At 46.1% G+C, this 15,560-nt stretch overlaps 1 protein-coding gene and 1 pseudogene across 1 annotated transcript in view; one reads left to right on the forward strand and one right to left on the reverse strand.

Moving 5' to 3' along the window:
* Nucleotides 1–15,560, reverse strand: part of NT5C2 (5'-nucleotidase, cytosolic II) — a 195,152-nt gene that overhangs the window by 131,263 nt on the left and 48,329 nt on the right. The gene's annotated exons all lie outside the window — the stretch shown is intronic.
* Nucleotides 759–2,383, forward strand: LOC123566909 (putative protein FAM10A4; annotated as a pseudogene).

The following is a 15,560-nucleotide window of genomic DNA, read 5'->3' on the forward strand; positions in this document are numbered from 1 at the left end:
AATCTATGATAATTTGTTACAGCAGCAGTAGGAAACTAATACACAGGGGATTAGGACAAAAGGCTAGAAAGAGATACAGACTAGAGAGTCAAACAAAAGTAGGCCTTCCTGTTCAGTGCCATACTACCCTTTCTTTAGTGGTGGGCCAGAAAAAGCCCTCTGTTTCATTCTATTAGTTTTCCTTGAACCATATAATATAACCCGGTTGAGGAAATCTGCAGCATTAAAAAAAAAAAAATTATATCTTGATAAGCCAAATTCACTTACTATTTTTGGGTTCTTCAATGTTGCTATTTTCTCTTTCTCTTAAAATGAAGAATAATATTGTTGATGAAAAAAGCCAAATTCAGGACGGGTATGGTGCCTCATGCCTATAATCCCAGCACTTTGGGAAGCTGAGGTGGGTGGATCACATGAAGTGAGGAGTTCAAGACCATCCTGGCCAATATGGTGAAACCCTGTCTCTACTAAAAATACAAAAATTAGTCAGGCATGGTGGTACGCACCCATAATCCCAGCTATTCGAGAGTGCCATCGTACTTCAGCCTGGGTGACAGAGCAAGACTCTGTCTCAAGAAAAACAAAACAAAACAAAAAAACTAAACTCTGTAAGATATTTGAAGTGATTTATTCTGAGCCAAATGTGAGAACCATGACCCATGACATAGCCTCAGGAGGTCCTGAGAACGTGTGCCCCAGGTGGTTGGGTTACAGCTTGATTTTATTTATGTTAGGGGATCAGAAGTTACAGGTAAACATTAGTCACTACATTTAGATATACATAGGTTTGGCCCTTCTGCACCGTCATGCCAAGCCAGCATCTGGGCCTGGAACTGGGCTGCAGCCCCTCAGCTTCACCCACCGCCTCCCAACCATGGACCCCTGCAAAGTGAATGAGTTTCGGGCCTTTGTAAAAACATTTTCAGGATCCAAGCGTTCTGCACACCGAGGAAATGAGCTTCCTGAGGGAGTGGGTGGAGAGCACGGAGATAAAGTACCACCTACTACTCAGAAAGGTAAATCAGAAGAAAATACCAAAGAAAAACTTGATAGTAAGAAGGTAGAGGAAGACTTAAAGGCAGACGAAACATCAAGTAGGGAAAGTGAGCTAGAAATTGATAATTAAGGTGTGATTGAACCAGACACTGATGGCCCTCAAGAAATGGGATAACAGAGGTGATGATGGATCAGGCAAATGATAAGAAAGTGGCTGCTATTGAAGCCCTAAATAACGATGAACTGCAGAAAGCCATTGACTTATTCACAGATGCCATCAAGCTGAATCCTCACTTGGCCGTTTTGTATGCCAAGAAAGCCAGCGTCTTCGTCAAATTACAGAAGCCAAATTCCGCCATCTGGGACTGTGACAGAGCCATTGAAATAAATCCTGATTCAGCTCAGCCTTACAAGTGATGAGGGAAAGCACATAGACTTCTAGGCCACTGGGAAGAAGCAGCCCATGATCTTGCCCTTGCCTGTAAATTGGATTATGATGAAGATGCTAGTGCAATGCTGAAAGAAGTTCAACCTAGGGTACAGAAAATTGCAGAACATTGGAGAAAGTATGAGCGAAAACTTGAAGAGCAAGAGATCAAAGAAAGAACAAAAAGAGTTAAGAAGGCTTGGCTGGGCGCGGTGGCTCAAGCCTGTAATCCCAGCACTTTGGGAGGTCGAGATGGGCGGATCACGAGGTCAGGAGATCGAGACCATCCTGGCTAACACGGTGAAACCCCGTCTCTACTAAAAAATACAAAAAAAACTAGCCGGGCGCGGTGGCGGGCACCTGTAGTCCCAGCTACTTGGGAGGCTGAGACAGGAGAATGGCATAAACCCGGGAGGCGGAGCTTGCAGTGAGCTGAGATCTGGCCACTGCACTCCAGACTGGGTGACAGAGCAAGACTCCGTCTCAAAAAAAAAAAAAAAAGAAGGCTCGAGAAGAGCACAAGAGAGCCCAGAGGGAAGAAGCAGCCAGTCAGGAGCTCAGTATGGCTCTTTTCCAGGTGGCCTTCCTGGGGGAATGCCTGGTAATTTTCCCCGAGGAATGCCTGGAATGGGAGAGGGAATGCCTGGAATGGCCGGAATGCCTGGACTCAATGAAATGCTTAGTGATCCAGAGGTTCTTGCAGCCATGCAGGATCCAGAAGTTATGGTGGCCTTCCAGGATGTGGCTCAGAACCCAGCAAATATGTCAAAATACCAGAGCAACCCAAAGGTTATGAATCTTATCAGTAAATTGTCAGCCAAATTTGCAGATCAAGGGTAATGCCCTTCTGATAAAGCCCTTTCTGAAGGAAATGCAATCTACATCACCTTATGGATGTTGCAGTGATACAAACCAGTGTACCTGACCTTCTCATCAAGAGAGCTGGGGTGCTTTGAAGATAATCCCTACGCCTCTCCCCCAAATGTAGCTAAAGCATTTTACAGTGGTTTGCCATTAGGGTATTCATTCAGATAATGTTTTCCTACTAGGGCAAACTTTAAGCACTTTTTAAACCTCAAAAATATTTAAAACAAATTTAAAGAGACTGTTAATTCTTACAATTTTCTTTACTAATCATTTTGGATGTTTTTTCTTTGAATTATTGGGCAGGGAAGATACTTATGTATGGAAGATTCTTGCTCTAATTTGAGTGGAATCAAAGTTTATTAGTGCGAGGCAAACATAACTCATTTGAGGATAAAGTTTGTGTTGGATATGTGGTTCCTGAAGTATTCTGACTTGTCTTTTTAAATGCTTTACACCTTTTACTTTAAAAATTTATTTCAGGGCCGGGCGCGGTGGCTCAAGCCTGTAATCCCAGCACTTTGGGAGGCCGAGACGGGCGGATCACGAGGTCAGGAGATCGAGACCATCCTGGCTAACACTGTGAAACCCCGTCTCTACTAAAAAATACAAAAAACTAGCCGGGCGAGGTGGCGGGCGCCTGTAGTCCCAGCTACTTGGGAGGCTGAGGCAGGAGAATGGCGTAAACCCGGGAGGCGGAGCTTGCAGTGAGCTGAGATCCGGCCACTGTACTCCAGCTCGGGTGACAGAGCGAGACTCCGTCTCAAAAAAAAAAAAAAAAAAAAAAAATTTATTTCAGGCTGGGCGTGGTGGCTTACGCCTGAAATCCCAGCACTTTGGGACGCCGAGGTGGGCAGATCACGAGGTCAGGAGATAGAGACTATCCTGGCTAACACTGTGAAACCCCATCTCTATTAAAAATACAAAAAATTAGCCAGGAATGGTGACGGGTGCCTGTGGTCCCAGCTACTCGGGAGGCTGAGGCAGGAGAATGGTGTGAACCTGGGAGGCGGAGCTTGCAGTGAGCCAAGATAATGCCACTGCACTCCAGCCTGGGCAACAGAGTGAGACTCCATCTCAAAAAAAAATTTTTTTTATGTCAATAAAACTAACTGGGGCTAGGCCGGGCGCGGTGACTCACACCTGTAATCCCAGCACTTTGGGAGGCCGAGGCGGGCGGATCACAAGGTCAGGAGATCGAGACCACGGTGAAACCCCGTCTCTACTAAAAATACAAAAAATTAGCCGGGCGCGGTTGTGGGCGCCTGTAGTCCCAGCTACTCGGGAGGCTGAGGCAGGAGAATGGCGTGAACCCGGGAGGCGGAGCTTGCAGTGAGCCGAGATCGCGCCACTGCACTCCAGCCTGGGCGACAGAGCGAGACTCTGTCTCAAAAAAAAAAAAAAACTAACTGGGGCTGGGCGCAGTGGCTCACACCTGTAATCCCAGCACTTTGGGAGGCCAAGGCGGGCAGATCATGAGGTCAGGAGATCGAGACCATCCTGGCTAACATGGTGAAACCCTGTCTCTACTAAAACTACAAAAAAATTAGCCTGGCGTAGTGGTGGGTGCCTGTAGTCCCAGCTACTCAAGAGGCTAAGGCAGGAGAATGACGTGAACCCAGGAGGTGGAGCTTGCAGTGAGCTGAGGTCGCACTACCATACTCCAGCCTAGGCAACAGAGCAAGACTCCATCTCAAAAAAAAAAAAAAACCTAATTGGGACCACCAGTATTTCAGTAGGACCTGGGTAGGGACTGAAGTACTTGGCAGGGCAGCAGCAATCTTGCTGTGTTTTATATAACATGTATCCTTGGGCAGGCTGCCCTTAAATCTTACACTGTGGTGAAGGGATGATTTTTTTGGTAATGCTGCAGTAGAGTTGGAGTACTTAGCTCTGTTCTTGTCCAGCATATCTAATAAATGTTTCATATTATTTCCACATGGGGAAAAAAAGATATACATTGATTTGGTCTGATAAGGCAGGACAATTCAAAGTGAGGCGGGGGTGGGGGGGGGTTCCAGGTCATAGGTGGATTCAAAAGATTTTCTGACTGGTAATTGGTTGAAAGAATTAAGTTGTTATTATTTAAAAGTCCAGAATCAATAGAAAGGAGTGTCTGGGTTAAAATAAGGGGTTGTGGAAACCAAGGTCCTTATTATGTAGATGAAGCCTCCAGGTAGCAGGCGTCAGAGAAACTAGAAGGTAAATGTCTCTTATCTGACCCAAAAAGGTACCAGACTCTTAATCCCTCCTAGATCAGGAAAAGACCTGGAAAGGGAAAGGGATTCTCTATAGAATGTATATATTTTCCCCCAAAAGAGACTACTTTGCAGGGCCATTTCAAAATATGTCAAAGAAATATGTTTTGGGGTAAAATAATTTCTTTCAGGGCCTGCTATCTATCATGTGGTGCTATACTAGAGTCAGGTTGGAATTTGGTATCTTAGTGCTATAGAGTCTTTTGTCACTCAAGATCTCTGTTTTAATGTTAATGCTAGTCAGTTGTGCCTGAATTCCAAAGGGAAGGAGTATAATGAGGCATGTCCAAACCACCACCTCACATCATGGCCTGAACTAGTTTTTTAGGTCTACTTTAGAACCCCCTTGGCCAGGAGGAAGGATCCATTCAGTTGGCTGGGGGGCTTAAAATGTTATTTTTGGTTTCCACGTTTTAGGGGGACAGAAGTAACAGCCAGACATCAATTAATGTATGTATGGTGTACAATGGCTTGGTCTGGAAAGGCAGGACAACTTGAATCAAGGGCTTCCAGGTCATAGGCAGATCCAAAGATTTCCTAATTGGCAACTGGTTGAAAGAATTAAAAGTTAATGGCCAGGCATGGTGGCTCACACCTGTAATCCCAGCACCTTGGCTGGGCAGGCAGATCACTTGAGGTCAGGAGTTCAAGACCAGCCTGGCCAACATGATGAAATCCCGTCTCTACTAAAAATACAAAAATTAGCCGGGCATGGCCGGGCACTGTGGCTCATGCCTGTAATCCCAGCACTTTGGGAGGCCGAGGAGGGCGGATCACAAGGTCAGGAGATCGAGACCATCCTGTGAATGGTGAAACCCCATCTCTACTAAAAATACAAGAAATTAGCCAGGCGTGGTGGCAGGCACCTGTAGTCCCAGCTACTCGGGAGGCTGAGGTGGGAGAATAGCGTGAACCCAGGAGGCGGAGCTTGCAGTGAGCCAAGATTGCGCCACTGCACTCTAGCCTGGGCTACAGAGTGAGACTCCATCTCAAATAAAAAAAAAAAAATAGCTGGGTATGGTGGCACAGGCCTGTAATCCCAGCTACTTGGGAGGCTGAGGCAAGATAATTGCTTGAACCCAGGAGGCAGAGGTTGCAGTGAGCCAAGATCATGCCATTGTGCTCCAGCCTGGGCAACAGAGAAAGACTCCGTCTCAGAAAAAAAAAAAGTTATTATCTAAAGACCTGGAATCAATAGAAAGGAGTATCTGAGTTAAAATACGAGGTTGTGGCCAGGCGCAGTGGCTCACGCCTGTAATCCCAGCACTTTGGGAGGCCAAGGCAGGTGGATCACGAGGTCAGGAGATCGAGACCATCCTGGCTAACACTGTGAAACCCCATCTCTACTAAAAATACAAAAAATTAGCTGGGCATGGTGGTGGGTGCCTGTAATCCCAGCTACTCGAGAGGCTGAGGCAGGAGAATGGTGTGAACCCAGGAGGCAGAGCTTGCAGTGAGCCAAGATAGTGCCACTGCCCTCCAGACTGGGTGACAGAGCAAGACTCCATCTCAAAAAAAAAAAAAAAAAAAAAAATTGGGGTTGTGCAGACCAAGGTTCTTATTATGTAGATGAAGTCTCATAGGTGGCTGCCCTTAGAGGCAAAAAAACTGGAAAGGAAAGGAGATTCTAGATTGTAGGAGATCTAGAATGTAGATTTTCTCTACTGGAGACAAATGCTGCAGGGCCATTTCAAAATATGTCAAATAAATATATTTTGGGGTAAAATACTTTAATTTATTTCAGGGCCTGCTATCTGTCATGTGATGCTATACTAGAATCTGGTTAGAATATGGTATCTTATTGCTACAAAGAGTGTTTTGTCACTCTTAAGATCTCTATTTTAATGTTAATGTTGGTTAGTTGTGCCTGAATTCCAGAGAAAGGAGAATATAATGAGGCATGTTGGATCCTCCCCTTCCCATCAAGGCCTGAACTAGTTTTTCAGGTTTACTTTGGAATCACCATGGCCAAGAGGAGGGGCCCACTCAGTCAGATGAGAGGCTTAGCATTTTATTTTTGGTTTAGAATATATATATTATATATATATTCTATATATATATAGTATATATATGTGTGTGTGTTTGTGTGTGTGTGTGTGTGTGTGTGTATATATAATGTTACAAAAAATTATACTGGTTTGGTGGCACAGGCCTGTAGTCTCAACTACTTGGGAAACTGAGATGGGAGGATCCCTTGAGGCCTGGGAGGTCAAGACTGCAATGAGCCATCATCACACCACTGTATTTCTAACCTGGGCAACAGAGCAAGACTCTGAAGGAAAAAAAAAAAAAGAAGAAAAACAGAGGAAAGAAAGAGAGGAAAGAAAGAAAGAAGCGGCCGGGCGCGGTGGCTCAAGCCTGTAATCCCAGCACTTTGGGAGGCCGAGACGGGCGGATCACGAGGTCAGGAGATCAAGACCATCCTGGCTAACATGGTGAAACCCTGTCTCTACTAAAAAATACAAAAAACTAGCCGGGCGAGGTGGCGGGCGCCTGTAGTCCCAGCTACTCGGGAGGCTGAGGCAGGAGAATGGCGTAAACCCGGGAGGCAGAGCTTGCAGTGAGCTGAGATCCAGCCACTGCACCCCAGCCTGGGCAACAGAGCGAGACTCCATCTCAAAAAAAAAAAAAAAAAAGAAAGAAAGAAAGAAAGAAGCAAAATGTATACATTATTTTCACAAAATAAACACATCTATGTAACCACCACCCAAATCAAGATATAAAATAAAACCTGGCTGGATGCCATGGCTTATTCCCATAATATCAGTACTTTGGGAGGCTAAGTGGGCAGGGTTATTTGAGCTCAGGAGTTCTAGACCAGCCTGGGCCACATAGTGAGACCTTGTCTCTACAAAAAATAAAATTTTTAAAAATTAGCCAGTTACAGTGCCTCATGCCTATAGTCGCAGCTGCTCCAGAGGCTAAGGTGGGAGGATGGCTTGTGACTGGGAGGTCAAGGCTGCAGTGAGCCAATATTTGGCCACTGTTCTCCAGCCTGGACTACAAAGCAAGACCCTGTCTCAAAAAATAAATAAACAAACAAAATAAAATATAATCAGAAGCTTCAGAACTCACCACATGACCCTTCCCAGACAATGTTTCACCTCCTACTATTAATCATTCAGACTAGTAATGAATAATCTCCAGTTTGATTTCCAGTTCCAAAGATGTGGGGTTTTTGCCTGTTTTTGAAATATGTATCAATAGACTCATAGAGTATGCTTGTCTTTGTCTGGCTTCTTTCTTTCTTTCTTTCTTTCTTTCTTTTTTTTTAAGGAGTTTCACTCTTGTTGCGCAGGCTGGAGTGCAATGGCACAATCTCAGCTCACTGTAACCTCTGCCTCCCAGGGTTTGTGTGACTTCTTTCACTTAACATTATATTTGTAAGATACATAGCAATTGTATATTTTCATTGCTCTGTAACATTCCATTGTATGAATATAATATAATTCATTCATTTTTTTAAAAACTATGGCTGGGCATGGTGGCTCATGCCTGTAATTCCAGCACTTTGGGAAGCTGAGGTGGGTGGATCACCTGAGGCCAGGAGTTTAAGACCAGCCTGGCCAACATGGTGAAACCCCATCTCTACTAAAAATACAAACAATTAGCCAGACGGGCTAGGCATAGTGGATCATGCCTGTAATCCCAGCACTTTGGGAGGCCAAGATGGGTGGATCCCGATGTCAGGAGATTGAGATCATCCTGGCCAACATGGTGAAACTTGGTCTGTACTAAAAATACAAAAATTAGCTGGGCATGGTGGTGCGCGCTTGTAATCCCAGCCACTTGGGAGGCTGAAGCAGGAGAATCACTTGAACCCAGGAGGCGGAGGTTACAGTGAGCTGAGATCATGCCACTGCACTCCACCCTGGCGACAGAGCAAGACTCAATATCAAAAAAAAAAAAAAAAAAAATTAGCCGGGTGTGGTGGTGGGTGCCTGTAATCCCAGCTATTCGGGAGGCTGAGGCAGGAGAATCATTTGAACCCAGGAGGCAGAGGTTGCAGTGAGCTGAGACTGCACCACTGCACTCCAGGCTGGGCAACAAGAGCAAAATTCCATCTCAAAAAATAATAGTAATAATTAGCTGGGCATGGTGGCGCACGCCTGTAATCCCAGCTACTTGGATCATGGAAGAAGACATCCCCCTTGCTATTCTCATGATAGCTCTCATGAGATCTGGTTGTTTAAAAGTGTGTAGCACTTTCCCCTTCACTTTCTCTCTCCTACTCTACCACGTGAAGATGTGCCTGCTTCCCCTTCCCCTTCTGCCATGATTGTAAGTTTCCTAAGGCCTCCTCAGCCATGCTTCCTGTACAGCCTGCAGAACTGTGAGTCAATTAAAACTCTTTTCTTCAGCAGTTACCCAGTCTCAGATAGTTCTTTATAGCAATGTGAGAGAGGTCTAATACAACTACACACTTTTTTGTTTGTTTTTTGTTTTGTTTTGTTTTGTTTTTTGAGATGGAGTCTCGCTCTGCCACCCAGGCTGGAGTGCAGTGGCACGATCTTGGCTCACTGCAAGCTCTGCCTCCCAGGTTCATGCCATTCTCCTGACTCAGCCTCCTGAGTAGCTGGGAATACAGGTGCAGGCCACCACGCCTGGCTAACTTTTTTGTATTTTTAGTAGAGACAGGGTTTCACTGTGTTAGCCAGGATGGTCTCGATCTCCTGACCTTGTGATCCACCCGCCTTGGCCTCCCAAAGTGCTGGGATTACAGGCATGAGCCACTGTGCCCAGCCATGCTACACACTTTTAAACAACCAGATCTCATGAGAATAGCACCAAAGGGGAAAATCCATTCCCCTAATCCAATCACCTCCCACCAAGCCCTACCTCCAGCACTGCGGATTATAATTTGACATGAGATTTGGGTAGGGACACAGATCCAAACCATATCATTCTGTCCCCGGCCCCACCCAAATCTCATATCCTTACATTTCAAAATACAATCATGCATTCTCAATAGGCCCCCAAAGTCTTAAGTCATTCCAGCATTAACTCAAAAGTCCACAGTCCCAAATCTCATCTGAGATAAGGCAAGTCCCTTCTCCCTCTGAGCCTGTAAAATAAAAAACAAGTTAGTTACTCCCAAGATACAATGAGGGTACAGGCATTGGGTAAATATTCCCATTTCAAACGGGAGAAATTGGCCAAAAGAAAGAGGCTACAGGCTCCATGCACGTTTGAAACCCAGCAAGGTAGTCATTAAATGTTTTTTGTCATTGTTGTTGTTGTTTTTAAGACAGAGTCTCGCTCTGTCACCCAGGCTGGAGTGCAGTGGCACGATCTCAGCTCACTGCAGCCTCTGCCTCCTGGATTCAAGTGATTCTTCTGTCTCAGCCTCCCAAGTAGCAGGGACTACAGTCAAGTGCCACCACGCCTGGCTAATTTTTGTATTTTTAGTAGAGATGGGGTTTCACCATATTGGCCAGGCTGGTCTCAAACTCCTGACCTCATGATCCACCCACCTTGGTCTCCCAAAGTGCTGAGATTACAGGAATGAGCTACCGTGCCCGGCTGAATCTTAAAGCTCCAAAATAATTTCCTTTGACTCCATGTCTCACATCCAGTGCACTTTGGTGCAATGGGTGGGCTCCCAAGGCCTTGGGCAACTCCACCCCTGAGGCTTTCCAGGGTACAGCCCCCATGGTGGCTTTCACAGGCTGGAATTGAGTGCCTACAGCTCTTCCAGGTAAAAGGTGCAAACTGCCAGTGGATCTACCATTCTGGGGTCTGAAGGATGGTGGTCCTCTTCTCACAGTTCCATTAAGCAGTACCCCAGTGGGGATTCTGTGTAGGGGCTCCACTGCCCTAGTAGAGGTTTTCTATAAGGCTCCACCTCTACAGCAGGCTTCTGCCTGGACATCAAGGCTTTTCCATGAATCCTCTGAAACTAGGCAGAGGCTCCCAAACCTCAACTCTTGTACTCTGTGCACCAGCAGGCTTAGCATCACATGGAAGCTGCCAAGGCTTATGGCTTGCACCTTCTGGAGCAGTGGCTGGAGCTATATCTGATGCCCTTTTAGCTGCAGCTGGAGCTGGAGTGGCTGGGATACAGGGAGCAGTGTCCTGAGGCTGTACAGGGTCACAGGGCCCTGGGCCTGGCCCACAAAGCCTTTCTTCCCTCCTAGGCCTCAGGGCCTGTGGTGAGAGGGGCTGCCACAAAGGTTTCTGAAATGCCTTTGAGGCCTTTTTCCCATTGTCTTGGCTATCAGCATTTGGCTCCTCTTTACTTAAGCTAATTTGTGTAGCGAGCTTGAATTCCTCCCCCTGAAAATGGGTTTTTCTTTTCTACATGGGCCTGGCTGCAAATTTTCCAAACTTTTACAACCTGCTTCCCTTTTAAATACAAGTTCCAGTTTTATGTCATTTCTTTGCTCATGCATATGAACATAGTGGTCAGAAGCAGCCAGGCCACATCTTGATTGCTTCGCTGCTAAGAAGTTTCCCCACCAGATACCCTAAATCATCACTCTCAAGTTTAAAGTGCCACAGACTGGCCGGGCGCGGTGGCTCAAGCCTGTAATCCCAGCACTTTGGGAGGCCGAGACGGGCGGATCACGAGGTCAGCAGATCGAGACCATCCTGGCTAACCCAGTGAAACCCCGTCTCTACTAAAAAAATACAAAAAACTAGCCGGGCGAGGTGGCGGGTGCCTGTAGTCCCAGCTACTCGGGAGGCTGAGGCAGGAGAATGGCGTAAACCCAGGAGGCGGAGCTTGCAGTGAGCTGAGATCCGGCCACTGCACTCCAGCCTGGGCGACAGAGCGAGACTCCGTCTCAAAAAAAAAAAAAAAAAAAAAAAAAGTGCCACAGACTCCTAGCACAGGGGCACAATGCCTGCAACTTCTTTGCCAACACACAACTAAAGTGACCTTTGCTCCAGTTTCCAATAAGTTCCTCATTTCCATCTGAGACCTCCTCAGCCTGGACTTCATTGTCCAGGTCACTATCAGCATTTTGGTCACAACCATTTAACCAGTTTCTAGGAAGTTCCAACTTTTTTCTCATCTTCCTGTCTTCATCTGAGCCCTCCAAGCTGTTCCAACTTCTGCCCCTTATCCAGTTCTCAAGCCGCTCCCACATTTTCAGGTATCTTTATAGCAATGCCACACTCCCAGTACCAATTTTCTGTATTAGTCTGTTCTTACCCTGCTATAAAGAAATACATGAGATTGGGTAATTTGTAAAGAAAAGAAGTTTAATTGGCTCACAGTTCTGCAGGTTGTACTGGAAGCATGAAGCCTTCTGGGAGGTCTCAGGAAACTTTAAATCATGGTGGAAGGCAAAGGGGAAGCAGGCATGTCTTATGTGGCTGGAGCAAGAGGAAGAGATCGGGGGAAGTGGTACACAGTTTTTTTTTTTTTCTTTTTTGAGATGGAGTCTCACCCTGTCACCTGGGCTGGAGTGCAATGGCACAATCTTGGCTCACCGCAACCTCTGCTGCCTGGGTTCAAGCGATTCTCCTGCCTCACCCTCCCGAGTAGCTGCGATTACAAGTGCCTGTCACCACGCCTGGCTAATTTTTGTATTTTTAGTAAGATGGGGTTTCACCATCTTGGCCAGGCTGGTCTTGAACTGCTGACCTTGTGATCCACCTGCTTCAGCCTCCCAAAGTGCTGGGATTACAGGCATGAGCCACTGTACCCATCTGGAAGTGATACACTTTTTTTTTTTTTTTTTTCAGACGGAGTCCCGCTCTGTCACCCAGGTTGGAGTGCAATGGAGCCATCTTGGCCCACTACAAGCTCCGCCTCCAGGGTTCACACCATTCTCCTGCCTCAGCCTCCCAAGTAGCTGGGACTACAGGTGTCTGCCACTATGCCCAGCTAATTTTTTTGTATTTTTAGTAGAGACGGGGTTTCACTCTGTTAGCCAGGATGGTCTCGATCTCCTGACCTCGTGATCCACCCATCTTGGCCTCCCAAAGTGCTGGGATTACAGGCGTGAGTCACTGCGCCCAGCTGGAAGTGGCACATGCTTTTTAAAAACCAGATCTCGTGAGAACTCTATCATGAGCATAGCACCAAAGGGGACATCCGACCCCATGGCCCAATTATTTCCCATCAATCCCCACCTTCCATATTGGAGACTACAATTCAACATGACATTTGGGCAGGGACACAGATCCAAACCATATCATTCCTGTAAGCCCAGCACTTTGGGACACCAAGGCAGGCGGATCACTTGAGCCCAGGAGTTCAAGACCAACCTGGGCAACACAGGGAAACCCTGTCTCTACAAAAAATACAAAAATTAGCTGGGGGTGGTGGCACATGCCAGTAGTCTCAGCTACTCAGGAGGCTGAAGTAAGAGAACTGCTTCAGCCCAGAAGGCAGAGACAGAGGTTGCAGGGAGCCAAGATCACACCACTACACTCCAGCCTGGGTGACAGGACAAGATGCTGTCACAAAAAAAAAATATATATATATATATATTCGTTATCCATGGGAGAAGGTCAAAATATCAACATTAACAGAAGCTGGGAAGAAGTTGATCCCAACCCTCAAGGATCACTTTGAGAGATTCAAGACTTCAGTGAAGGAAGTTACCACAGATATGAGGAAATAGAAAGAGAACTAGAATTAGAAGCGGAGCAATTCAGATATGACTGAATTGCTGTAATCCCATAATAAAACTTGAATAGATGAGGAGTTGCTTCATATGGACAAACAAATCAAGTGATTACTTGAAATAGAATCTATTCCTGGTGAAGATGCTGTGAACATTGCGGAGATGTTAACAAAGCATTTAGAATATTACATAAACTAGCCAGGGCGTGGTGGCTTACACCTGTAATCCCAGCACTTTGGGAGGCTGAAGCAGGCAAATTGCTTGAGCCCAGGAGTTCGAGTCCAGCCTAGGCAACACAGCAAAACCCCATCTCTACAAAATATATCAAAATTAGCCAGGTGTGTTGGTGCATGCCTGTTGTCCAAGCTACTCAAAAGGCTGAAGTGGGAGGATTGCTTGAGCCCAGAAGGCGGAACTTGCAGTCAGCCGAGATGGTGCCACTGCACTCCAACCTAGGTGAAAGAGTGGGGCTCTGTCTCAAAAAAAAGAGAATATAAGATTAAAAAGTTTATTATGCTGGGCACGGTGGCTTTGGCTCATGCCTGTAATCCCAGCACTTTGGGGGGCCGAGGCAGGCAGATCATTTGAGGTCAGGAGTTCGAGACCAGCCTGGCCAACATGGTGAAACCCTGCCTCTACTAAAAATACAAAATTACCTGGCATGGTGGCACATACTTATAATCCCAGCTACTCGGGAGGCTGAGGCAGGAAAATTGCTTGAACTTGGAATGCAGAGGTTACAGTGAGCCAAGATCGTGCCACAGTACTCGAGTATGGGTGACAGAGTGAGACTCCATCTCAAAAAAAAAAAAAAGTTTATTACACAAACTTAGCTGGCAAAGCAGCAGGGTTTAAGAGGATTGACTCCAATTTTGAAAGAAGCTTGGGCCGGGCACAGTGACTCACGCCTGTAATCCCAGCACTTTGGGAGGCTGAGGCGGGTGGATAACCTGAGGTCAGAAATTCAAGACCAGCCTGGTCAACATGGTGAAACCCCATCTCTATTAAATATACAAAAATTAGCCGGGCGTGGTGGTGGGCGCTTGTAATCCTGGCTACTCATGAGGCTGAGGCAGGAAAATTTCTTAAACCCGGGAGGCAGAGGTTGCAGGAAGCCGAGATAGAGCCATTGCATTCCAGCCTGGGCAACAAGAGCAAAACCACCGGTCTAGTAAGTCAGCAGCCATCAAGATGGAGCAAGACTCTCCATCAGCAAAAACATTAAAGGCTCAGATATGGCCGGGCGCGGTGGCTCACGCCTGTAATCCCAGCACTTTGGGAGACCGAGGCGGGCGGATCACAAGGTCAGGAGATCGAGACCACGGTGAAACCCTGTCTCTAAAAATACAAAAAATTAGCCGGGCGCGGTGGCGGGCGCCTGTAGTCCCCGCTACTCAGGAGGCTGAGGCAGGAGAATGGCGTGAACCCGGGAGGCGGAACTTGCAGTGAGCCGAGATCGCGCCACTGTACTCCAGCCTGGGTGACAGAGCGAGACTCCCTCTCAAAAAAAAAAATAAAAAATAAAATAAAATAAAATAAAGGCTCAGATATTTGTTAGCACTATTTAGCAACAAAGTATTTTTAAATTAAGGTACACTTTTAAAAGACATAATGCTATTACACAATCAAACTACTGCACACTTAATAGACTACAATAACATAGCTTTTATATAGACTGAGAAACAAAAATCATGTGACTCACTTTATTGCTTTATGATGATTGTCTGGAATGGAATCCATGCTATCTCTGAGGTATACCTGCAATTGCAAACCTCAAAACAAAGTTAGCACATCCAGGGGTTCCCAGATGTATTTGAACATGAAATTGTTTTTTTCTATAACACATCCTATGAGACTAATATTTTCCCTAGGAAAAGCTGGCCTGGAGCAATGGTCTTCAAACTGTTCCTCAAAGCTCTAGGGTCCCAGATAGTGGCTCAGTGTTACATGAGGGATGAAAATAAAGTCAACTGGATCCCTAGTTCTCCTTCCACACAACACCTCCACTTTAATCTGTTTTATGAAGGGGTTCCACCTAAGGATCTATGTGTATGTATATGTGTACATATACATACATTTTACATGTACTACCTATTTTCTATGTATACTATTAGCTGAAAATAGGTCTATATTGGAAAAAAGGGTTTGGTTCCTTTTAAAACTGTTTTTGAAAGCTACCAGCCTAGGCTCTAGAGGACCTCTCAGGTTCCAAGCTACAAGGGCTTGCTAACCTTACCCAAAGTTCATTGCTTTTGCTGCTGATGTCTTTCCAGACTGTCAAAGGGCTGTCCACCTGTTCTGGTTTTCCAAGTGGTGGTGTGGAGGGGGCTCAAAAAGGGATCACTGACAGTAGCTCAACACAGATCAGGTGGCTTAGTCCACAGGCACTTGCTGTGGAATCACAGGCTGAAAATAGACCATTACATGCCACAAAAG

This window comes from Macaca fascicularis, chromosome 9 (genome assembly GCF_037993035.2).
Source record: "Macaca fascicularis isolate 582-1 chromosome 9, T2T-MFA8v1.1".
NCBI lineage: Eukaryota > Metazoa > Chordata > Mammalia > Primates > Cercopithecidae > Macaca > Macaca fascicularis.